Genomic DNA, 25,195 nt, shown 5'->3' on the forward strand with positions numbered 1-25,195 from the left:
AAAGTACCCCGAGTGGTGGTGCTGATGGGGAGGCTATCTGGATGGGGGGGCGTGTATAATCAGGCAGAGGGATGAGCCATCCTATGGTGAGGTGTGGGTGTTTGCACGGGGAGGGCCAGGCTGGCATGGTGAGGCTTTGAGCCACAGGCAGTGTGGGCTTCCAGAAGTCTGTTTTCGGAGGTGGGAGCCGGAGGGAGGAGTAGGGCTGCGTATGGTTAAGAGCCTGGTATTTAAGGCCGGACCGCCGGGCTCGGAGGGAGTCCCAGCTCTGCTGCTTTCTAGCCCTGTCGCGTTGGATAAGTTACTTCACTTGGCTTGCCTGTTCCTTATCTGCAAAATGGGGTGAAGGTTCATTCTGTCGAGGCTTCCTTTTTTCTTTGAAGATCGGAGGGGCTATTGCTCCTCAGGCTCTTGCGGCGCTGGCGCTGGGTGAGGCCGGTGTCCTGGGGGGAGACCCCAGAGGTGGGAGAGGAAGTCCCACCAGCTGCGGCTGGACCCCAGGCGTGGCCCGCCATTTGACCCTAGAGATGCAGAGGATGCCGCTGGTATTACCTTCGGGGTCCCCTGCTGGGAGGAGACGAGGTGGCCGGGGATCCCCGAGGTGCCCCGAGATCCCGGGCCTGCCTGGGAAAGGCCGTGGGCCTGGGCCGCAGCGGACGCGGCTCCCTCGGTGGTGCCCCCGCCTCCCGGCTGGGCAGGTCCAGCCCCCGGCGGCCCTGCCCCCGCCCGGCCGGCCTCCGGGATTGGCTGGTGAGCGCGCCGCCCCCTCCACACCAGCCGCGCCGGCGGCAGGGCGGGGAGCCGAGCCAGCAGCTGGCCGCCGCCTCCTCTGCAGTGCCTCCCTCCGTGCGCTCCGCTCCGGCGGGGATAATGGGAGGCCCGCCGGCCCATGCACCAGAGGAGGCCGGCCGAGGTAGAGCGGGCAGGGCGGGGAGGGACAGGCCAGCCCGGGCGCAGGAGGAGGGGCAGTGGCCGTCTGGATCTGGGGAGGGTGGAAAAAGGAGAAATGAAAACAAAAACACACTGGAAGGCCATTGCGCCCCTCCACTGCGCGTCTGGGCGGCAGCTGGAGGCAGGAAGATGGTCCCCGCTGTCCTTTCTTCCCGCGGCTGCCTTCCCCCCACCCTCCGCTTCCCCTGCAGCGGGGCTGGGGGTGCAGCCGAAGGACTTGGAGTCCCCTCCTGCTGTCGGCCTGGCTCATCAGTCTTTCTGGCTTCATCAGTCTTTCTGGCTTCTTTTAAATAAAGGCTGGTGAAGGAGCCGGGCCCTGGGGGACAAGCGGCCGCTGTCAAGGTACCTTGTGTGTGTGTGTGTGTGTGTGTGTGTGTGTGAGAGAGAGAGAGAGAGAGAGAGAGAGAGAGAGAGAGAGAGAGAGAGAGAGGAAGGATAAAAATAAAGGGTCTCCTCGGGTGATCCCTTAATCTCCCACTGTGTGTGTAGCAGCCGCTGAGGGGGAGGGGTGGCGGGGGTGTGGGCGGCCAATGAATTCTCAGGCCTGTGTGGGTTTTGTTTGGATTCTTTTTGCTTTCTCAGCTGGATGGTTTGGGTGCAGTTGGGATTGGGTTTGTTGAACTGTGTTTTTTTGTTTGTTTGTTTGTGTTTTAAAGACATGCAACCCGCTATCCGCCCCTGCCCCTGCCCCTGCCCCTGGAAATCTCTCTGGAGAATGTCCCTGGCACTGCTGGTTTGCATCCAATCTGCAGAAATCCCTGGGCGGGGTGGCGGGGTAAGAGGGAGGGTAAATTGTGCTCCTGAGTCTGAAGCTGATAGGGTGTCATTAGTCATGCTGCTGTCACCATGGAGATGGCTGGAGAGGAGAGGAGGTGGTGGGGGTGAGGATATTTTGGGTAGGGTGGGGGCTGATGCAACATCATGACTGGGAAGCCGGCAGGAGGCTGCTGCTACTCTGTGCTTGGTGTCTGGGGAACCGAGAAGGGAATGTTACCAGGTGAGTAGGAAGCGGAGAAGGGGCGCTGAGCTTCTCCGTGTGGCTGTCTGAAGGTCAGGGCTGAGGTATGTGGGACAGGGCAGGGACTATAACTGGGAAACACAGGTCTTCCTCCCGGGTTGACAAGGACCAGGATCAGTAGATTTCCTTGGGCTTTTCCCCTGTTTTCGGGGCTGGGGACCCACAGTGAGTTCGGGATTACTCAGCAGTATCCTCTGCTGGCCCCAGGCAGAGAAAACAAAGCCGGTGGCAGCCCCGTGCGGCTGTCTCTCAAGTTCAGAGCCGAGAGGCTGGGGGACAGGTGGGCGGGGGCAGGACCAGATGGGACTTTTCTAAGGAGGGAGGGCGCCCATTCTTGCCTGTCTCAACCCCACCTTCCCCTCGGGCCCCCGGAGCCTGTGGGGGAGCTGGGGGGATCTGGTTGCTTGGGTAGCAGGTGGATGATCTACTTTGTCCCCAGATGCTCCTCCCTGGAAACCCGCCCCCTGCTTCCTGGGAAAGCTGTGGGAAGCTCCGTGGAGGTGCCGCCTGCCTGGCTGCCTGGGTGGGGACACTGGCAGGGAGGGGCTCTGCTTCCCCACGTGGGATGGGGGCCCCTGGGTGAGGCTGCAGGGTGGATCAGAAGCCAGGGTGGTTCCTTGGCTTCTTCCCACGGAACTTGAGGCAAGGAAGTGCTTAGCGGAGGGCAAGAGTTTTGTTTCTGGAGCAGCTTCTGGGGGAAGGAGACGAGCCAGGTGGCATTGGCTCCGCCGGGGAGCTGGGCATGCTTTGGAGAGGCTGGGAGAAGTGGGTGATCACCTGGGACCAGACCGTGGGAGGCCCCTGAGGCAAGCAGAGGGTGGTTGATACTGGCGATGCTGTGGGTGGGGAGGAGAAAGCCGTGAGCTCACTCCACTCGCTCTTCTCCGGAGCAGAACCCCCGGGTTCCACCTCCACTTCCTCCCCTGGCCTCGCGCTGCCGACCGGGGACTGTGCTGTGAGGTCCGTGGGCATGGAGTGCACCTGTTCTGTCCCCCACCCTGGGGGAAGCAGGACAGGGGATGAGGACAGATGGGCTCAGGGAGGGGGCAGCGCCCTCCCTCCTCCGTGGCTCTCAGCCCTCTCAGCCGGAGCTTCCCTCTCTGCTGGGAGGAAGGACTGCTGGCAGGTTTGTTTACTCCTCAAGGCCCCCCTCCCTCCCGCCTCGCCTCCCAGTGGCTTCTCTTCTTCTTTCCAAGTGTGCTCTCCGTTTCTCCCTGCTGCATTCTGCTGGCCTAGCACCGTGACCCTTAATGTTGTGGGCATGTAGCAGGGCTACTTGGAAACCAGAGCTAGCCCATCTGTCTTTCCCCCTTCTCAGGGTGGAGCCCGAGCTCACTGTGTTTTCAAAGCTCTGAGGTTGTGTCTGTGCTTGTTTTTATTGTTGAGTTCCGTGTCGTCGGAGAATCGCCGTGTTCTCTTGGCCTCCGTGGGCACTGCCAGCAAGCACGGGGATCTGAGCCCCCTTCCCCGACTTTTCTTGGGTGACCGGTTTGGTGCGGTGTCCCACATCCCCTGGATGAGGCAGTTTGGCTGGTCCTCTTCCATCAGCAGGTCATGGTGTAGGAAGCTGTCTGCTGCGTGAGCTCATTCTGAGATCAGACCAAGACTCTGTGAGACCCCCCTTGTCCTGTGCCCCAGTCTGTCCCCATGGGATGGGTGCAGACAGGGGGAGTCCCAGGGATGTCCCAGGGGTGAACGGTATCCAGGAGCCAGTGGGAAGATGCTCATCCGCTGTGAGTGGTGTCCTGCCAGGGTTTCAAGAAGATTCACGATGTAGGGTGTGCAGAGTTGAGCTTGTTAAACACAAGTTGTCACTGTACTGTCTGGTGTGTTCCGTGTCTACCCATGATCTGCGGAGGAACATGCCAGAGCACACACTGTTGCTGCCGCCTCCTTCTTGGCAGCCTGGACAGGAGTGAGTGCCCAGTGCCGAGAGCACCACGCTGCCCGGCTTTCGGGCTCCCACGCTGCTCCCACGCGCTGCCCCCTGGGAATCCTCAATTGGCTGAAGATGTCTGGGAACTATTTTGGGACCGAGCCCAGGATCTCTGCCTTCGGTCTCTGCTTTTGACCACTGCAGAAGTGCCCCTTTGTGGAGAATCCGCCACCCTCGGCTTTCCACATGCCGTGGGCGACTCCTCCCAGTTTCTTGCCCGCTTTGCCTGCGCTTCCCTTGATCTCTGAGGTGCGTGTACACGCGGTCGTGAACTCGGGGAGATCCAGCAGCAGGTGAGCATGTCGGGCTAGGGCTGGAAACGAGCCGACGAGAGGATTTCGAGTTTGAGGACAGAGGGAGAGAGAGGGCTTCCTGAATGATAACAAGAACTGGAGTTAGAGTCCCAGAGCTCAGCTCCTCCTCCCTGGTGACTGAACTGGTAACTCTTGAATGTCCTGGGGGAGAGAGGACTGGACAGGATGGGCAGGTGAGTGGGCCCACGAGAGCTTTCCCCGCACACTTGAGTGCCCTCAGGGATCGCTGCCGGGCTCTTGCAGCCCTCCTGCCGGCTCGCTGAGGAGGGGCCTGGCCCTGGGCTCCCTCCAGCTGCAGATGGACGTTTCTGCTAGAAATGGTCTTTGTGGTCTTGCCAGGTCCCCTCCCATTCCTGTCCCCCCCTCCCCCTGCCCGCCTCCCCCAGGCTGTAGGATGTTCAGCTGGCTGGGGGTGGGGGCAGGGAGTGTGGGAGGGGTTTGGGTTTGGCTCAGCGTTGGGTCTCCCAGTCCTCTCCAGTCCTCTTTCCCACCCTGACCTCTCGGGCCTCGCTTCCTCTCACACTTGAGCATCTGGCAGGCAGCCGAGGACTCCCCCTTTGTTCCCAGCATGTTTGCAGCGGCTGAGGAGGAGACGGCTTCCTTGCGGGTTAGTTGAGGAAGCCTTTGGGTAGCTAGGGAGCAGGGGCGGCTCAGACAGTTAGAATCTAGAGATTGTCCTGCTGTCCAGGACTATGACCCCATTCACTTTCTCTCCCTTTCTTCCTGCCTTTGTCTTTCAACATTTACTGAGCATTTACTATGTTCCAGGGACAGGACCGGGTCCTGAAAAATAAGAGAAATCATTGTCATTTGATCTTCACAGTATCACCAGAAGCAAGAGACTTTGGCTAAGTCTCCTAAGCTCATCACTCTATGTGGGCAAACCAGCATTGGCAAGTTTTTGTTTTTTACGCAGTGAAGGCTTTTGGACCCGTGTTTGGGGCTGTGCACCTGCACGTGGCAGACCACACCCTCGCCCCCAGCTGTGCCTGGCTCTGTACCTTTGCTTGTATCTCTGGCTCAGTGGACCTCAGGGGACTTTGAGGGAAGAATCAACATGCCAGCCACGTTCTCAATAAATTAGCATCTCTGGGATCTGGCAGTTACAGATTAGACTAGTGGGGTCAGAAGTTTGAATGGAAAGCGTTGGCTTCAGATGTGTTGGGTTTGAGATTGAGATAAGGCTGGATAGGAATACCATCTGGCCTTTCACCTGGGACCCAGCATGGCCTACACACGGGGCGGCTCCGGCCCGCAGCCTTGACCGCTTGGGAGCCGGAACTCACGGAGGGAGACCCCGGCCGAGGTGAGGAGGGCAAGAACGGGCAGTCGTCCTGTTTCTTTTCCTCTCTGTTCCCAAACCTGCGACTTGGGTTCTGTCATCGGCTGTGAGGAAGTCCCTTCATGTCCCTGGTCTTCAGTTTCCTCTGTGGAATGAAGGGGTTGCCTTCCAGAGGTAATTTTTCTCAAACTAAACGTGGCAGGGTGGTGGTGTTTTTTTCTTAATTTCCAGAATGTTGCAGAGGGATACACAGACGAGTCTGTGAGCCGGGGAAGGAGGCGGCCCGTGCGCTCGCTCTGGCCCCACGATGCAGGTTCCCGCGGCTGCTCCGGCTCTAAAGGCCCATGTTGGGTCCCGCGTCTGTGTTGTGGGGGCTGGTGATGCACAGTTTACGGGCCACACCCTGCACGGCATTACTTTAGAAACTCACATCTGGGAGAGCAGAGGGTCTCTGTTGGGACCACTCCACCCCTTTCTGGACACGGCTTTCCCTCTCTGCTGTCCTGTCCTGTCCTGTCCGTCTTGGGGACAGAGCAGCACCTGGAAGAGCGGAGATCTTGCCGTCCCAGCGGCTCTCTTGCGTCTCAGCTTCTTAGGTAAGGGTGCCCCGTTTGCCCTTCCATCTCTGCAAGTCTCAGATCGTGATGGAGAAGCGTCAGAACCTGCGCAGCCCCCTGAGGGGGCAGGACTGTGTGTGTGTGTGTGTGTGTGTGTGTGTGTGTGTAAACGGCATGACTTAGAGCAGCGGTTCTCAACCTGTGGGTCGTGACCCCTTTGGGGGTCAAACAACCCTTTCACAGGGGTCGCCTAAGACCATCAGAAACACATATATAATTACACATTGTTTACAGTAGCAAAATTACAGTTATGAAGTAGCAACGAAAATAATTTTATGGTTGGGGGTCACCGCAACATGAGGAACTGTATTAAAGGGTCGGCATTAGGAAGGTTGAGAACCACTGCCTTAGAGGCAGGGGACAGTTAAGGGGGAGGCCAGTCCGGTAGATGCTGGAGTGACTTGGGCCCTGCAAGGTGCCGAGGCTTCACCATGCGGCGGCTCCCGGCGATCTGGAGGCAGAGCCCCTTTTCTCTGGGGCTGATCACAAACTGTCCTGGTGTCGGTCAGGACCGACATGGCAGTATTTTTGATGGTGTGCGTTTGTGCATCTTCTTCCTACTTTACCTGCCCCCAAGGAAGTTTTTTCCGCTGGAGGATCTTATTTAAGATGCTAACGACTAATTTCCTTCTACCCCGGCTACCTCACCTTAGAAGAGAATTGGGGGTGGGTGGACAAGGGGTAGGTAGCAGACTGGGCACAGAAATAGTCTGTAAGAGGCAGCCGTCCCGAGTAAGATTAGGGTCTGAGTAAATCCTGGTTGCCTCGGTGGCCTGGAACTCTTGTGCCCTTGGTGCTGAAGTAATTGGATTTCTCAACCCCGCCCCCAAGCATTTTTTCAGTGTAATCCTAACCCCATGGGCTTTGCGGAGGGAAACAAAGACATTGAAAGGGTTTGCAACTTGTCCCTGACAGTGAGCTCCTAAACTCCCTGTCCTGTTGACTGTGTTTTCCTGCTTTGCTTTCTCTGAAGCATCGATACCCACCCCCCCACCCCACAACATCCCCCTCCTCCCAGGCTGCGCCTTGGGTCCCAGCCCTGTTAAGCCGATAAGAGTTTATAGAAGGAGCCAGTTCCTGCCAGTCCACCTTCTTGTCTTAGGAAGGCCCCTCTCTGAAGCCTGCTGGCCACTCTGCAGAGGAGGGAAGAACTAGGGAGAGGCGGACGGCCTGGATGGGTTCCAGACAGACCCTCTCTACCACACCTTCTCCCTTGGGGGTACCCCTGGGCCAAGTCACTTGTCTGCTGGCTTGAATAAGTTTGGGATCGGGTGCAGAGGGTGCCCCCTGAGTGCACCAGGCTCTGTTGGACCCAGAGAGGGAAGACTGTGCCTTCCCAATTGGGTTCATTGTTGCCCTGCACACTGCGCTCTGGGGGGACACAGAAATGGATTTTCAGTGGAGTGTTGGAGGCTGTGCCCAAGAGATGCCACCCCCCCCCCCGTTTTCCCGGCACTGTGATCCCTCTCTCTTCTCTCTCTGGGCTCTCTATCCTAGGATACTCCATAGCCTCAGCCCATCCCCACTCTCTCCCCTCTTGCTTTGAGCTCGGCTAAGTTCTAGGCTGAGCAGAGACGTCCTCTGAGGGCACTGCTTTGTGGGACGTGGGCCAAGGGCTCCTTGTGTCAGAATCATCTAGAAGTGTGTACAAATGCTGTGGGGCTGCTGGGCCAAGAGAGCCAGCGGTGGGAGTCAGACCTGTGGGTTCTGGTCACACAGCGAGGTAGAGGGGGTGCTGGATGAGGGTGGCGTGGAGACCCCAGAGATTAGTGTTGGAAGCTCTGGGCAGGTGGGCCGTGTGGCATCCCCCTCCTCACTGGCCCTGCCACTTGTCCCCGAGCCAGGTCCTACCTGATGAGTGAGCTCTGCTGACCTCTGCCCTGTGGGCTGTCTTCCCACTATTATTTCTCCTCGGTTTCCTGTTTTCTAGCTGTGGGTTCCCAGTGGTGTCATTTGGACCCTGGGTAGTAGTTAGGGCTTAGCTCTGGGGTTGTGTGGTTGGAGTGGTGTATGTCTTGGGGTTGTACTGGCAAGTGGTCCAGAGCAGCCTGAACACCCGCTGGGAGCCAGAGCCCTCGGTTTTGTGCCCAACCCCTGGGAAGCCCCCCCCCCCCCCCCACTCTCGAGGCTGCTTCCTCCGAGTGAGGGCAGGGTCCCCCACGGGGTCTCTGGGGGAAGAGAGATGTGGAGGAGGACTGGGTGGTTGCCAGGGCACTTTCGCCCTAAACGCTGGCTCCCACCCCATAGCCTTCACCAGGACGGGCAGGGGCCACGCAAGCTTCAACTCGCCTAGAGCGTTTCCAGTGGCCAGGCCCTCTGGTTCAACTAGTTGAGTGGTTTTCAGTCCCACTGCATATTAAAATCATCTGGGAGTTTTTTTAAAAAAGAACGTATTAGTGCCTGGGCCCACACCCCAGAGCGTCTGATGTAATTGGTCTGGAGTAGAGTGGGCCCCAGCATTTTTCGAAGCTCCCGGGGTGATTTGAATGGCCTTCGGGGGTGAGAAGTCACTGCCCTCATCCTGGGCTTGCCGCGGAATTTTTTTCTCATCCGTTGATCATTTTAGTGATAATCAATCCAGAGTCTGGGAAGATTAAGACAGTGAGATGTGTCAGACACAGTACTGGGTTGAATGTTCTGTTCCATGGGACCGATCCATGAATTCAGATTTATTCCGACCAGAATGTGAGGGCAAGTCTGTAGCACATCACAGAAACTCCATTTTCTCCTCTCGGTTTTTTTTTTTTTTAAAGTGGGTATTTTCTTTTTTGATATATTTTATTGATATTTTTACAGAGAGGAAGGGAGAGGGATAGAGAGTTAGAAACATCGATGAGAGAGAAACATCGATCAGCTGCCTCCTGCACACTCTCCACTGGGGATGTGCCCGCAACCGAGGTACATGCCCTTGACCGGAATCGAACCTGGGACCCTTCAGTCCTCAGGCCGAAGCTCTATCCACTGAGCCAAACCAGTCAGGGCATCTCGGTTTTTAATTATTAAAAAACTGAGCACCCACTATGTCCAGCTGGGTGAGTCTTCACAAAGTAAGCACGCCTGTGTCACCAGCACCTGGATCGAGAAAGGAGTCCCCTCACTCCGTTCCCATTGTCCAGAATTCCCACGGCCTGCGGGCAGTCAGGTCCGGCTAGGCCTCGTACAGCCACGCGTGCTGGTGCGGGGCCCCCAGGCCTTCAGCGTGGCCTCCGCCAGGAACATCCTCCCACACGTGTGTGTGCGGGTGTTTCCTGAAGCTGAGTAGGTTTCACCGACGTAGGGTGCAGGACAGAGGAATCCTGCAAGCCCCTCCCTGGTGTTCCCCTCTTCCCCATCACCTTAAGTTCCTTTTCCACCTTGGCCTTTAGGCTTGCCAGCCCTCTTGGCTAAATCCAAACATCTGTTTCTTTCTTTTTTTTTTCTTTTTTTTTTTTGGCTTTTTCTCTCTTTTGAGTATACAGATAGGACACGTCCTTTGGAAAAATTAGGAAATAGAAATAGACAGAGGGGGAGGAATTTGCCCAGCGTTTCACAACCCAGTTAACCACCATTACCCAGAGCACCTCTCCAGACGTGGTTCCCTGTGTGCGTGCACTTGTTCTGTGCTGTGTATAAAAATGGAGTCACGCTGCGTGGGAGCCTACTTTTCCCCACGTCATGACCAGCTGTGATGCGCTTTGTGGAGCGCTTACTATGTGCGGGGCGCAAAGCTTTCATTGTTCACTCCCATAGTCCTCACGACAGCATGGTGTGAAGTTGAAATTATATTTTTCTTTGCCTCTTGTTAAGATGAATTGAGTTAATGCACTTCTTAATATTGAACTACCTTTGAATATATTATCCTTGATAATGGGTGTGTTTTTTTAAATTTATTTCAGAGATGAAGGGAGAGGGAGAGAGAGAAATATCATTGATGAGAGAAAATCATTGATTGGCTGTCTCCTGCACGCCCCCTACTGGGGATCCAGCCGCAACCCGGGCGTGTACCCTCAACCAGAATCGAACCCAGGACCCTTTAGTCTGCAGGCCTACGCTCTAGCCACTGAGCCAAACCGGCGAGGGCTGGGGTATTTTTTTTAACATGCCGTTTAATTTGAACTATTAATGTGGGAGTTTTGCATCTATATTTGTTAGTGAGATTGACCTATAATTTCCCTTTTGTGTTTTCATTGTCAGATGTTGGTATTAGAGTCATAGTAACTTCATATAATGGATGGTGAAGCTTTGATTCTTTGTACTTTGGGGCCATTTAAATAATACAGTTTAAGTAATAATTTTATTCGATAAGGATTGAAAAAAATCTGCTGGTGAGCCTATCTGAGCCTGGTACTTTCCTGAGGGATGGGTCTTTGCAGCGTTCTGATCTGTTTTTCCTGTGGCTACTGGTATAAAATGTTTACTTTGTGTTTCCCTTAAAAATGAGCTGTTTTCAGACTTATTAGATTCATGTGTCTATAGTTATTCCTTTTCAGTTCTCTTCGTGTCTGATTTTTTTCACTTTCTCACTTTCTAATGTCGTGTATTAATCTTTTCTCTCGTTAGCTTTGCCAGAGTTTCGTGTAATCTAAAAGTGCACAGATTTGTCAGGTGTGCCTTCTGTCTTCTAAAGCGTTAACTCCTGCTTCATGTTTATTGTGTTTTCCTTGGGTTCACTTTGGGATGTGCTTTTTCTAAATTCTCAGGTGGATCCTTAGAACACCGTTTTCCCTAAATTTTTCTTCTTTGATCACAAACACATTTAAAAATACAACTTTTTGTCTAAGTTCTCCTGTGGCCTCATTGTCCAGGGTTTGATATGTGAGGTGTGCTAGAGCTCTTGGGGAGGTGCTGATGGCATCCCTACCGCACAGATGCCAAGTCCTGATTTAACCTGACACCCCTTCCTCCCTCCTGGAGCCCCAGGGAGAATCCCTGCACTTGGGACAATGCAAGGCCAGAGTGTAGCGCTTGGTTCCTCGCGGGGGGGTGAGGGGGGGTGTCCCCAAACCCCTAGGTAAGGGACCTAGTCACGGCTTACCAGCTTAGCAACCAGGACCTGCGGAAACTTTTAACCTAAGCAAAATCAGTTTGAATTTATGACGTAGGACCAGAGAATCTCCCAAGCCCAAACGGAAGTTTTACTCGTATTTAGAAAAGCCTCACACTTTAGCACCAGGGGAAATGAAGCTAGAAGCCAAGGACAGTGAGAGAGAGAAGCGGGTAAGAGGCATCTGGCGCGGAGCTCATGGCCTAGCTGAGCTGGCCTGGGCTGCAGGTTCAGTTCCTCCTTCCTGCCTCTTTCATGCCTCTCCAGAAGATATGGCCCCGTCGGTGTCCCTGAACCTGGGAACAGTGTCCTAGGGTGGAGCGGAGAGACGACTCATAGTGCCAGGGAAACAGGAGCATCTCTTGGGCGCAGCCTCCAGGGCTCCCCTGAAAATCCATGTCTGCACCTCCCCACCCCCACACTCAGGGTGTAGGGCACCAACAGTCCCAGTTAGGAAGGCACAGCCTCCCCTCTGTGGTCCAGCAGGACCTGGTGAGTGTGGGGGGCACCCTCTGCACCCCACCCTGAACGTGTTTGAGCCAGCAGAGAAGTGACTTGACTCAGGGGTCACACTCAAGGGAGGATGTGCAGCACTGGGGGGTAGATATTTTTACCCTTTATCTCCTTACCCTTTATCTTGACTCCATAAAGAGCAGCAAAGGCCAGGGGGAGGGTATGGGGGGGGGGGCGGAGAGAAGGGATGGATTTTGAGTTCAACTTAGAAACCAATCGCAATATTCTTCTTTTTTTATTTTCCAAAATGGGAAAGAAAGTTTTGGACTTTAAATAAAAGTAATACTTGCCCATTTAAAGAAATCAAACAATATAAAAGTACATAAATTGGAGACTGAAAATCCGTCTTTCTTCTCCATCCCAGTGTACTCTCTGTGAACAATTTGTACATATCTTTACAGACTTTAAAGTGAGCACATGAACTCACTATCTTTCCCACACAAATGTGTTCGTACCGTACTTTTCAGGTTTGTTGTTGTTTTTCCTGCTCATTAATATGTGGAGGACGTCTTTCCATGCCAGTACGTCTATCTTGGCCTTGTAAATGGCTATGGAGTCTCTCATTTTTTAGGTTTATTGTCATTTGTTTCCTGTTGATGGACATTTACAGTTTCCGCATTTTGCAATTATAAATGATATGGTAATTTATAAAATGTTTTGGCTATTTGTTTAAATATTTGTGTAGGATAAAATCATCCAAATGGAATTTCCATTGACATTACCAAATTACCCCCACCCCCAAATGGTAATCTGATAATATCTATTAAATTTACTGTTCCACCTACCCTCAATGAGGAATGACCAGTTTTTAATTTTTGCCAATTTGGTAGTGAAAAGGATATCTCCTATTATTTTAATTTATTTTATTAGTGAATTTGAGGATGTTTTAATGGTTAATCATTTTTGCATTTATTCTGTGTATCGCATATTATATATATTACCCACTTTTCATTAGATTGAATTTTAATGGTTCATACAATTCTCATATATTATCAGTATTAACCTCTCTTCTATTTTGAAAAAATTGTGGCCTCTCATTTTTCTCTTATTGTGTCTATCATGTGGAAATTTGATTTTTATGCATTTGGAATTCATCAATATTTTGGCACCCAGTTTTTTCACTTTATAGTTTTATTTTAGATATGTAGAACTCTAAGCTGGGAGTTATTTTACATATAGTGTAAGATAGGGATTAAATTTTTCCCAAATAGAAGGCCTATTATGTCCAGTCTATTTATCATTTCCCACAAGGTTTATAATTCTACCTTAAGCATTTTATAAATACTCATATATTCATGTTTATTAGGGCCTTTCCTCATTTCTATTGAATTATTTGTCTGATTCTATGCCAGTATTTCATTGTTTTAATTACTACAGTTTTTATATAACAGTTTGGTTTTTAAAAAACTCATTTTTTCCACAACTTTTTTTTTGGCTTTTCTTTTTCACTTCCTTTTCAAAATAAGCTTTTAAACAACTTGTCAAGTTCTATGAAAAATGTTTGGATTTTTCAATTGGAATCACATGGAAGTTATAGATTATTTGGGCAGAATGGGCAGCTTTATAATGAGTTTTCCCATCTGGGAAATGGGAAGGATATCTTTCTGTTCATTCCAGTCTTTTTGTGTGTCCATCAGAGTCAAAGTTTTCTTCACATGCGTCTTACATTTCTCACTACATTTATCGCTAGGATGTTGCAGGTTTCGTTGTTGCTGCGGTAACTGGTATCTTTTCTGCGACATTCTCTAACCCGTTCCTGCAGGTATATTAGAAGTGCTCTGGTTTTGTCAGGTGCTCTGTGATGCCGTCTCTGGGCTCAAGCAGCCCCTTGCTCCCGTTGTCTGTACCTCTGTCGCAACACTTTAGGAACCCGTGTGAGTTCCTAGTTGGTGAGGTGCTCATCTTACTCTCATTCCCCGGTATCTGGCACAAAGCCTAGGATGCAGTAAATCCTTTTAATAAATGCTGTGGAATCAGATTGATGAGAGAGAGAGAGAGAGAGAGAGAGAGAGAGAGAGAGAGAGAGAGGAGAGATTGATTGATTCACCTCCACAGAGTGACATCCTAGGCCCAAGCAAGGAGCAGAATCTAAAGCAGCCGTGGGGGCTGTGAGCCGGACAGCAGAGGTGGGGCGCCTGCCCCGCTCCCACAGTAAAAAGAAGGTCCTGGCATTGCCCACAGCAGACATCAGGGCAGAGCCCTCTGATCTGATACCTCGTAATTACCCTGGGACTGACAACCCACTGGTCATTAACCCTCATTAGTACTGACTCGTAGGGAGAGCTGCCTTCTTGGTTCCCAGACGCCTGAAGGCAGCACACGGTACCTGCAGCTGCTCTTTGGGGATGAGGCGTCATCAAAGGCATCCAAGGCGTCATCAAGTCTGAGCAGAGCTTGCGAAGACCCATGGCTGCTGGCATTGGCTCCTGTCTGTGGGCTGGTCTTCCTTCTCCAGGGGAGTGGCTTTCTCCTCCCCTCTGTTCTCCAGTCTGTGGCCTCCCCTCCCCCAGCGACTGTCTAGGTGGACTTTATTCCTCTCAATGTGCTAATCCTCCTCTTCTTATTTGCCTTTTGAGCTGGTGCTAGTAATTGGGGAATGAAAGACCCTATTTCTTGAAGGAGCTGTCCCCTGCCCTCCTGCAGGCCCGGTCTCTGCTGCCACAGAGCTGGGAGGGAGATGGAGGTCTCCCCCTGCCCAGGAAGGCTGGGTCCGCCCGGACCCCCGAACAAGGGGCCCCCTCATCTCTGGGGCAGGGGGGCTACAGACCTGCAGATGTGAGGACCCCTGCTGCTCCTAGGCAGAGGTCAGGAGTCCTGCCTGAAACGAAGGTGGGGAGAGGAGAGCCACTTGGCTGGTGCGCGTATAAGAGAAATGCCAGTCACACGTGACTTTTCTCGTGTGAAAAATCAGCCATGAACGGTGCCATTTAGCCCGCGGTCTGTGCCCCGCCTCTTCTTCGATCTCGGGGCAGCAGAGGAGTGGAAACACTTCCCTGGCTGCTCTGCTCGTTTACTTACACCCACCAGGGAAATAGTGGAGCCAGGGATATATATACCCAAGAGGTCGGCCCCGCCCCATCCAGGTCTTACTCCCTTTCCTAGTGCCCACGGGGGCTTGGGAAGCAGCCCAGGGCTGGGGAGCGTCGCTGTGGGCCCTGCCTGCGAAGTGCCAAGCCCTCGGGGCCCCTCATGGCAGCCTGGGCTGCACCTCTGCCAGCTCTGGAGGAGCCGCCTTCTCGGGGTGCCCAGCAGAAACTCTGACAGATGGACCTCTGTGATCCCGTGGAGTTGTTCCAAGTGACTTTTCCCGGAGCAGAGCGCGCTCTGGCAGTGGAGCCTTGATGCTGGACTGCTCGGGGCTTCAGCTCACCTGCTGGAGAAAGCCTTTCCCACCCCTGCCTCCCTGTCCACCTGTCGCCCTCTTTCAAAGAGCAGAGGAGCTGACCACTGGCCTATGAGTGCACGCAGCAGGGCGGGTGGGTGGAAGGACTGCTGTCCCCTGCCAGCTCCTAAGACCTCAGTTCACCCAATTTATGAACCAGTTGGCTTCCTCCTTTCCTGCGTCCACCCTCAGCTTCAGGCTTATTGGAGGAGGGCTCTCAGAGGGCAGTCCCGGGACAACCACAGACACAGGGTTGATCTCTGGGGGTGGGACTTGAATATCTGCCTCCTTAGCCAGCAACCTGCAGGCGATTCCTCTGTGCGCGGCATTTGGGACCTGGTGGTCTGTGGAGGAATGTAAGAGGCTCTGCTGACGTGGGGCTCCCAGTGCATGATGGGACTGAGAAGACATGCCCTTCCATGCTGCCATGGCTTGTGAAAAGGCCAGGCGTTGTCTAGACACCCGTGAAAAGCCAAGAGAGACTGAATATAAAGGCTGTTAAATTTCAGATAAGATCAAACTCTGGGAAATAGTTAAACTTCGTTGTTGTGGTGGTGCATTACAAAGAATGCGAATTCACTGCGGAAAAATCGGGAAGTTCATGTGAGCAAGTAGAGAAAATAAAACATCTATAATCTTACCACTCAGAACTCCTGTTAATATTTTGGTCTTTCTAGAATAGTTATATGTATTTTTACATTTTAAATGTCTATTGGTTTTTCTCTCCTGATTATCAAGAGAATACATTTATATTAAAAATGGTTTCTCTTTAATTGGTATAAAACTGGCATAAAACGTTTTGATTGGCAAATCTTTTACTGCTCTGTTTATTTGCGATCTTCATTTCTTTGTGAATATATTTTGCTTTGCTTTGCTTTGCCTATATTTCTTCTGTGTGATTTTTTTATGAATTCGTGAGGGCTTCATATATTAGTGGCATCGACTCTTTACCGGACCTTGACAGATACTACCAATGTCTTTTACTTTTTTAATGTTTTGGTTTTATTTTGCCAGACTTTTTTTTTTTTACATGTTCATATGATCAAATCAAGTTGTAATCGTTTAGCAAGTTGATTTTTTTGTTTTGTTTTGCCAAACAAAACAGGCACTGCTTTTGTAAACGTAGGAGGAATTGAAAGAGATTGGACAGTTATAGGCTAGACCAGTGCGTCTCCTGCTTTAATGTTCATCCAGATCACCCAGGAATCTCTTTTATAAGACAGCTTCCCAGCTGGCTGCTCTGGGTGGGGCCTGAGGGTCTGCATTGCTCTCAGGCGGTGCTGGTGCTGCCGGCCAGGGGACCACACTTGAAGCAGTGAGGGGCCAGAAGGCTCCAAACACGGATGATCACAGAGGAATGGAGGAGCGTAGGAACAGACTTTTCTGGGTCATGCCTTGGAGATGTCTGGCTGTGGACCTGAGTCCTGGCCTGGCCCTTCGGAACTCCTGGTTCCTTGTCTATAAAATGGGGAGACAGTGTTTATCTCAGAGGGATCTGGGAGAATTAAATGAAGAATAAAACAGATCCACATTGTTTTATGAGCTGGGAAAATCATGTAATTCCAGTTACTGAGCCTGGTGCCCTGTTTAGGGGGTAGTTCTCTGACAAATTTCTATTTCGTTGGTGGTTGATATTTTCCAATATTCCTACTTCTTCTTGAATATTTTTTTTCTAGAAAATTGTCCTTTCATCCATATGTTTAAATTTTTTAGTGACGAACTTCATGTCTTATTGACTGGCCATGGTTATTTTCCTTTTCACATTTCTAATACTGTTGTTATGTTTTCCTTTTTAAGATGATCTCCTTGCCACAAGTTTATTTGTCCTTTGGAGAGCCACCTCTTAGGTTCATTTATAAATACCACTGTTTTATTTTCTAATCACATATCTCTCTCCTTATCTCCACTGATTCCTTTTTCCTGCCTTTCTTAGATTTTATTTTCTAGCTTTTTGGGTTGAAACCTTTTTTTTTTCTTTTTATTTAACAAAAGTTTTTTAGAAGCATGGTTTTTTCCTCTGCTAATAGTTATTGTTTTCATTAATATTAATCTTCAAATCTATGCGACTCCTCCCTCCCCCCAGAAACAGCTCTATTTTTATACTCATATCAGTTTACATATCAATGATATTTAAAGTATGTACTTACCATAACAAGTACAGCTAGCATAGACAGATTGGAAATAAGTGTGATTGTGATTTTGGTATTTTTCCCCCTTGACCCTGGAGTGATTTTAGGAGACTTGCTTAGGATTTCCAGATGTTGTGTTTCTTTTGGCTGGAGAGGGCTGTCCAGCTCGTTCCAGGCGGTGATTCTGTGCTCCACAGGCCTGCACGGTCTGGCGGAGCTTGTGTGTGTGCCTCCTGGGCCGAGCGGGAAGAGCTGCCTGTGCCCGGTGGAGGGAAGGGGTCTTGGGAGAAGAGTGGGGTGGTCTCAGCTTCTCCTGAAGACAGCCAGCCTGGACACTGGCCAGATGGCCCCTTTCTTACTTGCCTGTTGCTCTTCTGTTCTGGTCCAGAGCCTGGTGTGGTGTCTGGGACTCGCCGTCCCGCGCTGGTTAGGAGAGCTGGGGCCTGGGGGAGAGGGGACTTGAGTGAGACCCTGCGTTGTAGAGCCCTCCCCCTGCTGCCTGGGAGCCGTCCTCATCTGTTTCCTGCTCCTCATCTGTAAAATGCAGATAACGTCCCTGTTTCACAGAAACTGGGTGAGTCTTAGGGATCACCAACAATGTAACTTTTTAAAATCCTCACCTGAGGACATCCATGTGAGAGAGAACAGTGATTGGTCACCTTCCTATGTGTCCTGACCGGGGATCAGTGCGCAGCCTTTGGGTGTACAGGGCGATGCTCCAAGCAACTGAGCCACACTGGCCAGGGCCTAGTAACGTAATTCTTAAAAAAAATTTGGGGGTGGGGGCATAATTTCAGAGTTTCAGAAAAGTTGCAAGAAAAGTACAAAGAAGTCTCTTCACTCAGATTCCCAAAAAGTAACATTTTACTACATTTACTTTATTCCTTTCTGTCTCTTTATAATTTTTATTGGAACTATTTGAAAGTATGTAGCGGACGGTGATGCACTTTACTTTTGAATACTTGAGGGTGGACTTTGTAAAGATCACAGAAATAACCACAGTGCATTGATCCAAGTCAGGAAGTTAGCAGGGGCGCACCACCCCTGCGGACCTGGTCTGCAGACCTGAACACTGACAGCACTGCTTACAGACCCCATTCAGACTTTGCCCATTGTCACAACCTCCTTTACAGGAGAAAATCCAAGTGGTCAGGCTCAAGACAGTCTTAGCAGAGCTGGGGCTGGGAACCTGGCCTCCGCTGAAGTACTGGCTCTGCTAGTTACACTCCCCCCCGCCTTTCCCCCCTCTCCTCCCCGCTTCCCCCCAGCGCCCAGGTGAACACTTAGCTCCTAGGGCTTTATCATCAGCCAACTCCTCAGGCTGAGAGGTGGGGCCTGCCCAGTTCCCCAGGGAACTGCCTTCTCCTGCCCTTCCCTGTGCCCCTCTGTCTGCAATGCCAGGCCACAGCACCCCACCTCTGCCCCTTCCCTTGCTGGGTAGGTGTTGGCTGGGGATCAAGGCCGTAGCCAGGGAGAGAGAGAGGGCCTTTAAAACTGGTCTAGCCACTGCCTCTCCCTTGAGAACCGGCCTAAGGAACAAGGATCACTGCCATGGGTGGGGCACAGCTGCTGCTTTCTGAGGAGTGGCACCCACGGGGTGTGAATATCAACCCCCTTTGGCAGTTTTGGGGGTTAGCGGCCGGGACTGGTTCATCTCAAGCCAGGAGTGGGAGCCTATGCTATGTCCTTAGGCTGGGCCAGAGCAAGCAGGTCCTCCTGTGCAGGGGCTGGAGCGGTCATTCGCAGGACAAGGGGGTCACTGAAGAGATAAGTGACTGTAAGCTTATCTTGCAGAGGCAGCACCCTCTCACGGGCATTAAAAGCATGATTCCTTCCCCCCCCCCTCAGCAAAATGATTTGCATTTATCTTTTTAAGGGTATGCTAATTGCTTTAATTGCTTAATACATTTTCTTGTCTTTGTTGCTTTTAATTTACTGACTCTCTTGTGAACTCCCCTCCCCACCTTTTTTTTTTAAATAATAAGGACTTTTTGAACCAACCTATACTTCCTGTCTGACTGTGTCTATGACTCTCTTCAGCTGACCAGTGGGTTTTATGTCATTGATTCTTGGATTTAGCACCCTCACCCCCCACCACTACCCCTGGCATTTTCAGAGCTCATCTTTCTTCTTCCACACCCCAGAGCTGATGGCCACCCCGGCCAGCTCAGCTCGCTTCTCCTCTCGGGAGTTCCCACGCCCCCCTGTCCTTCAGAGTTCAGCAGTGGAGTGGGGGGTGGCCTCCCACTGTGACCATCACCACCTCCCCTGGGCAAAGACCTCTCTTGCTTTCCCTTGTAACCCAATGGGGGGGTGATAAGCACTCGTGACGGATACTGGTCCTGTCACTCCTGTCCTTCTCCCCCACCTTTGGGTGGGCTTGCCAGCTCGGCCCTCCCCTCCTTGAGCAAGTGTTTAGTTCCTGCTTTTGTCTTAAAGCTTCTTACCAAGATGGAGATGGAGACAAAGGGGTTACTTTAAAGATTTTCTTTTTATTGAGATATAATTCACATAACATCCAGTTTGCCCATTTAAAAGGTACAGTTGAGTGGTTTTTAGTTCATTCACAGAGTTGTGCAGCCATCACCACTTCTATTTCAGAACATTTCCATCGCTCCAAAAAGAAACTCCACCCAATAGCATTCCCCCCAACCCCCTCAGCCTTGTCTCTCTAGATTTGCCTTATCTGGCCATTTTATAAATGGAATCATGCAATATGTAGCCTTTTGTGTCTGACGTCTTTCACTCAACATAATGTGTTCAAGGTTCACCCATGTTGTAGCATGTCCCAGTACTTCGATCCTTTCTGTGGCCGCCTACCATTCCTCTCCAGAGGCAGACTGGGGACATCTAAGTTGTCTCCCAGTTGAAATGAAACCCTTGTGCTCATGTGAGTAAAGTCCTACGTGTTGTTATCAGGTTGTTACCTACAGCCTTTGGGCTGGTCCATTCATGCAGCCAACCAGAACCCTGATTCTGTGCCAAGTTTTCTATCCCCGTCCTCAGGGGAATCACATGCCCAAACATGTGGGAGAAGGAGGGGAAGCCATTCCAGTCGTCACATGTGCCATGGGAATGTGGCAAAACGTGACCGCAGCTGGACGCTCAGCCTCAGGGGCTATGTGAACGCTGTACGCTCGCACATACCAGGGAAAGCATGGCAGCTGTTACAAATGGAACCCTGGAGGAGTTAAAACTACGTTAAAAATAGTTATGATACAGAAAAGGGGAAAAAAAATCAGCATTAAAACACCCTGAATAAGACAACTTGGTGAAGATCTGATTTCAATAATAAATAAAATAACGCATCCCAAACCCGGTCCCTGGATAGACTCAGTGACCCCAGTTTTGTAAATGAAGTCCGTGTCGCATAGCAAAGAGAAGGCACCACATGTAAACGGTGGTCATCTCAGGGAAGTGAGGGTTGCTTGTTTTTTACTCCATTTTCTGCTTTGCAGTGACAGACTTCCTGTTCTCCCATCTCTCTCAGCGTGTTCTATTGAGACTATTTTTTTTAACCTCCCTTATCATTCTGTTCTTATGACCTTTCGTTATCATCGTCGGCCACCCACCAGGGTTTTCCCTGGCTGTGAGGAGTTTCCTATATTCACTCAGAGGTCACCTCACAGTTAGCCTGAGTTTCATTGCTTGCTCCACCCACTCTGAGCCACAGAGGCTAGAACATCGATGTGGGCTACCACACACATTTAGAGACAGTCTACCTTAAAGGAACCCGATTTTGAATGGGCCCCAAGACAGATCTCAACATCTGAAAAGTCTCTGTCCATGAGGCAGGGACTGCTCGCTCCCTGGGATCCCCAGTGCCTACGAGTGGCACTCAGGCAGTAAATGCTCAGTACCTGTTTGCCGGAGGAATAAATGAACGCAAACATAACTACAGGTATCACCTGGGAAAGGTGTGCTTGCTATAGTGTGCTGATAGCATCAGTAGGTGGAATTTCGTAATTCTGTGGGGCTTCTAGAGCTATTTCTTTTTTTTTTTAAGTGCCTTCCCTCTTTTGTCATTTGCATGCATGGTTTTTCATAGTTGTAATAACTTTCGTGTATATTGTGTTATTCTGCTATTTTTACTTCCCATTTTATCCAACATTTTTCCTTCGTGTCTATACTGTATGGGTTTTAATGACTGTATAATGTTCTATTGAGTTGTGTCGTCATTTATGAAACTGTCGCCCTCATTCTGAGTTTTCAGCCTTCACCAATGTGTCCCTGATACATTATCTATACCTGTGTATGTGCTTGCCTATTTTTTTGTTTGTTTATTTTTACTACTCGAACCCAAGGAGAAGATTGAAGTTGTGAATTCGCAGGCACCCTGGCCTGGGAGTTGGAGGCTCAGTGGATTGAATATGAGTCCGACAGTTGTGCTGGTGTGAAAGCAGGGAGGACAAGCCTCCTCCTGCGATTGTCCCCGTGAGAAATAAGTGAAGAGAAAATGGAAAGAAGGCAGGTCTGAACTACTCTCAAGAGGAGCAGCTGACAGAGCTAGGTTCTGCTTGCATATGGAAACGCAGAGATGAAGCCATCAAAGGTGACGGGAGGGCATTCTCAGGATGCCCGGGAGAATGACTCTTCGCATGACTTTTAAAGAAGGAACATCCAGAGGAGTTGTTGCTGGGAAAGGGGTCAGATGCTACGTTAGGCTGTAAGTGTGTTGTGCTTAGTGGCATCCAGTTGGGGAAGTGTCTGGTAGCTGGGGAGCTTGAGTAGCAATCCAGGGGGGAGGAAGCCTCGGGGCTACTGGTGCCGGCTGAACTGAGCGTGGGAGCCTTGGGTGGAAGTGAGGTTTCCAGGGGAGCTTTGAGGGCGAGGGGGGAGGGAGGAGAGCTATGGTGCGGGGGCGTGTGGCAGGACCAGGGTCCTATGGAGGGAGGTGGGGGGTGGACAGGAGGGAGGGGGGCTCCCTGGGCCTTCCTCGTCACCCCTGACCCTCAGGGAGAAGAGCATGGGTGAGGAGGGGCCGGGGTGCCCGTCCCTTTGTTCTCCAGCAGTGCAGACAAGACTTTGAGATGAACATGTACGAGAACCCACATTACGGGCATCTTTTCGTTTTCTGGGCTAACAGAGCGGCAGGGGCTGTGGATAATGAGGCTCTACGCTGAGGCGTGTTGTGTGATTTTTCCAGGGGTTTAGGGTAAATAGAATGTGTCCACACCCCCTTATGGACAGCACCAGGCTTCCCTGAATGGCGCTTCCCCCTTTCCATTCCTAGCCCTATTCCATAAATAGGGGTTATGACTGATGGGTGAAGGCTGCTCTGCCAAAAATTATTTTTTTCTCCAGATTTTTGGGTGGTGGCTTAAAGATTCAGTTCTTTGAAGGAAAGACATTTAAGTCTTCAAACTCCCCCGGCAGGTCCAAGTGAGAGGCTGAAGTCCGTAGTGATAGAGTCTCCTGCGCGTGTGGGAGCTTGTTCTCCAGAAGACGAGGACCCTGGCAGCGCGGAGGCCGTGCTTCCACATCAGCTCCGATGCTGATTCCGCGTTTGCCACTTGCCAGTGCCCCTGGAGTGTGTTAGTTCATCTCTGTCTCATTCGTTCACCCACTAAAGTGGATGCTGGCTTGTGTGTGGGAAGACTCGAAAGGTCACACATTTAAACGTAAAGGTGCTTACTGAGCCCAGAGTTTACCACCCAGCTCTCAAAGCTGTTGGCTGCCCTCATCACGGTGGTGCTCCAGCCCTCGCCCTTCGGACACACCTGAATGGCCAGTGGGTTCCGTGGGGTCTGGGGCAGCGCACGGGGCCGTTTAGTCAAGGTCAGTGGACTTATGTTGGCAGCGTTTCAGACTTTTGGGTAGGAGGTGAGCGGTGAGACCTGGATGCGAGCCCGGCTGGGTGGAGCTGCGGGAATCCCCGCCCTCGCTGGGAACCGCTGGGGGCTTTTCTGGCCGTGAGACGTGCATTGCGTGCCTGGGCCATGGCCCCAGTTGTGCTGGATGGGACGGGGGAGGGGTGCGCACGTGTGAGCGCGCACGTGTGTGCGTGTGCATGTGTGTGCGTGCGTGCATGTGTGTGCGTATGTGTGAGTGCACTGGGCGGGGGGAGCCTTGCGGCTGGCCGAGGAGCCGCCCCCGCGTCCTGACCTGCTTCTCCAGTGCTGGCGGCTTTGCAGCAGCTGCTGCTCCTTGCGCCAGGCCTCAGATGTGGTCGGCGCGATTTCCTCCCGCTGGCCCCCGGTCGCGCCACCGGCTGCTGGAGACCGGGCTTCCGTCAGCGCTGGCTCCCTCCTCCCTCCCGCGGCTCCCAGGCTTCCCCCACCCCCACCCTTCCTGCCACGGCCGCCTTTGGGGAGGGCCGAGCTGCTGGGGGCGGGGGTTCGCCTGGTCGGAGTCGGAGGGCTGCGGACTCTGCAAGTCACAGAGCACTTTTAAGGGGGGCCGGGGGCGGGGGCGGGGGATGTTTTCAGGCTCAGTGCCCCACCTCGACCAGACACTCAGCTTGCAGAGTATTTCTTCTTTCCGCACATGTGTGCGTGTGTGTGCGTGTGTGTGTGTGTGTGTGTGTTTGTAACACAAACAACTCTCTAGCAACAGGAATAGCAAGAAAGAAAAGTCACCCAGGAATTGCTCTCCCCGAAGCGCCCTTCAGTGCTTGTTGGAGGCAGGCAGAGCTGTGCAGAGGGTCGGGTGGGGTGGAGGTAACTCTGTTCTTCAGCTGCCCCTCCCCGGAGAGAAGTGAAAGGCCTGCTGCGTTCTGTAGGCTGTGAACCACGGGCTGCTCACGCGCATTTCCCCTCCGCGTGCTGTGTGCGCATTGTTAATGGCATGGAATTCTTCAGCTGGGCAACATTTTGAATCTTGTTTCTTTTTTTCCACTTCAAATAGTGTAAACACTTCCCCTGTCATAAAAACCCTCAGCATCAGTACAGGGATATTCTCGGGTTTCCTTTTCTTATTTAAGACTTTTTCCTGTTTTTAGTGTGGCCTTATTCTATATCATTTTAAGCAGTTCTACCTTCACTGATGAAATAGTGTACAGTGTAATTTTTCTGATGTGTAATTTGAAACATACACCCGGTGTGCCTCATTTTATTGTGCTCTGCTTGACTGAGCTTCACAGATGTTGCTTTTTATTTATTTATTTTTGTTCATCTTCACCCGAGGATATTTTTTCCATTGATTTTTAGAAAGAGTGGAAGGGAGAAACATCTGTGTGAGAAAGATACATCCATTGGTTGCCTCCCCCATGCGCCCTGACCAGGGCCCTGGATGGAACCTGCAACCCAGGTACATGCCCTTGACAAGGAATCTAACCCTTGACCCTCCGGTGCACAGGCCAACACTCTAACCATTGAACACACTGGCCACCACCCCCCCCCTTTGTTTTTTTACTAATTGAAGACAAGATCCTCCACCAAAAAAATATGACACACTTAATTGCAGTGGTTTGGAACCAAACCTGCAGTATCTCTGAGGTATGCCTGCATGTTAAACAGATGAAAAATAATAATAAACACATGTGAATTCCCTACCCAAGTTAAGAACTAAAATGTTGCCAACTAACTGAAACGTGGGTATTTTCCCCAACCTGTGCCCCCTTTTCACCTCCAGAGTTAACCACTACCTTAACTTTTGTGTTTATCGTTCCCTTACTTTTAAGAAGTGAGGAAAATCTCAAACAAGTTTTAAAAGTTTTAATTTAATGCTTTATATATATATGATACATTTAATTTTTTGTTAGAGCTTTTCAGAATGGGCAGTTTATAATCTTTTGAAACTTGCTTTTTTTAAAAAAATATCTTTTTTACTGATTTTAGAGAGGGAGGAAGGGAGAGAGGGAGAGAGGGAGAGAGAGAGAGAGAGAGAGAGACAGAGAGAGAGAGAGAGAGAGGCATCAGTGATGGAGAGAATCATCAATTGGTTGCCTCCTGCACCAGCCCCCAGTTGGGAATCGAGCCCGCAACCCTGGCATGTGCCCTGACCAGGAGTCGAACCGTGATCTCTTGTTCATTGGTTGACGCTCAACCATTTAGCCACACTGGCCTGGGCGAAGCTTGCTTTTTTTTTTT

At 51.4% G+C, this 25,195-nt stretch overlaps 1 protein-coding gene across 3 annotated transcripts in view; it reads left to right on the forward strand.

Moving 5' to 3' along the window:
- The first annotated feature begins 1,245 nt into the window (after positions 1 to 1,245).
- TET3 (tet methylcytosine dioxygenase 3) overlaps positions 1,246 to 25,195 on the forward strand; it is a 71,111-nt gene continuing 47,161 nt past the window's right edge. Inside the window, exon 1 of one of the 3 annotated variants that reach the window (XM_014462670.1) lies at positions 1,246 to 1,293. The gene's annotated coding sequence lies outside the window, so the exon portion shown is untranslated. Of the gene's footprint in view, positions 1,294 to 1,882; positions 2,014 to 25,195 lie in introns of those variants that run through there. The other 2 variants (XM_006096780.3, XM_023760607.1) reach the window with 2 other exon arrangements.

Source organism: Myotis lucifugus, unplaced genomic scaffold, assembly GCF_000147115.1.
Source record: "Myotis lucifugus unplaced genomic scaffold, Myoluc2.0 scaffold_186, whole genome shotgun sequence".
NCBI lineage: Eukaryota > Metazoa > Chordata > Mammalia > Chiroptera > Vespertilionidae > Myotis > Myotis lucifugus.